This window comes from Callospermophilus lateralis, chromosome X (genome assembly GCF_048772815.1).
Source record: "Callospermophilus lateralis isolate mCalLat2 chromosome X, mCalLat2.hap1, whole genome shotgun sequence".
Taxonomy (NCBI): Eukaryota; Metazoa; Chordata; class Mammalia; order Rodentia; family Sciuridae; genus Callospermophilus; species Callospermophilus lateralis.
In genome coordinates, this window is record NC_135325.1 from 98,142,072 (window position 1) to 98,143,456 (window position 1,385).

General features: G+C 39.5%; 1 pseudogene; it reads left to right on the plus strand.

The window, feature by feature from the left end:
* Nucleotides 1-659: 659 nt before the first annotated feature.
* Nucleotides 660-1,129, plus strand: LOC143639184 (large ribosomal subunit protein uL23 pseudogene; annotated as a pseudogene).
* Nucleotides 1,130-1,385: the final 256 nt, after the last annotated feature.

A 1,385-nucleotide genomic window follows, 5' to 3' on the forward strand; every position in this document is an offset into this window, starting at 1 on the left:
AGTGAATAATAAAAGCAAAGGAAGAATTCCAGCCCATAGATGGAGAAGGAATGAAAGATTTTATTAAAAAAACCCCACTATTTCATGACCCCCAATGTAATATTTTGAGGTAAAGATTACCAGTGACTTCTGTGTTATTTTCCTTTCCATCACTATGACCAAAGATCTGAGATAAATCAGTTTATAAGAAAGAATAATTTAATTTTGGCTTGCATTTCAGAGATTTCAGTCCATGCTTATGTAGTCCTATTGCTTTGGGCCCTTTGCAAGGTAGTACATTATGGTGGAAGTACATGGCAGAAGTAGCTGCTCACTTCCTGGTGGTCAGGAAGCATAGAGTGGAAGAAGAAAGAGCCAAGACCCCAATAATCCCCTTCCAGGCAATGTTTCCAGTAACCTACCTGCCTCCAACCAGGCTCCACCTCTTAATGGTTCCATCATCTTGCAGCATCACCATGCAATAGGGACCAACCTTTAACACATGGACCTTTGGTGTACATTTCTGATGCAAACATTAGAAGCTTTTAAAAATGGTAGGTGAATTGCTTTTCGGGGAAAAAGTTTTATGGTGTTAGAATTTTATACCAAATGATTTAAATGATTGCATCTTGGTTGATTCAAAAATTACAAAGAAGGAAGTTATCCCCTTTTTCACCAAGATGGAGCCGAAAGCTAAGAAGGAAGCTCCTGCCCCTCCCAAAGCTGAAGCCAAAGCAAAAGCTTTGAAAGCCAAGAAAGCAGTGTTGAAGGGTGTCCACAGTCATAAAAAGAAGAAGATCCGTACGTCACCTACCTTCGGGCGACCCAAGACATTGCGGCTCTGGAGGCAGCCCAAATATCCTCGGAAGAGCGCCCCCAGGAGAAACAAGCTTGACCACTATGCCATCATCAAATTCCCTCTGACCACTGAGTCAGCCATGAAGAAGATTGAAGACAACAACACACTTGTGTTTATTGTGGATGTAAGGCAAACAAACACCAGATCAAACAAGCTGTAAAGAAGCTCTATGACATTGATGTGGCCAAGGTTAACACCCTGATCAGGCCTTATGGAGAGAAACAGGCATATGTTCAACTGGCTCCTGATTGTGATGCTTTGGATGTTGCCAACAAAATTGGGATCATCTAAACAAAGTCCACCTGTCTAATCCTAAATATACTTTCTTTTTTCCAACAAAAAAAAAAAAAGAAGGAAGTTACCTTCATGGATAAATATGGTGCCCACTATTTTAATTGAATAATCAAACAGCTTTATTAATAGTGGAATAACTGGGAATTTTGTGCCTTTATGATTTAATGTGGGCAAAATGAGTAACAGAAAATCACCTTTGAAATATTCTTACTCCAAAATGTTCAGTCTGAATCTCTAGATCTTAATATTGCAA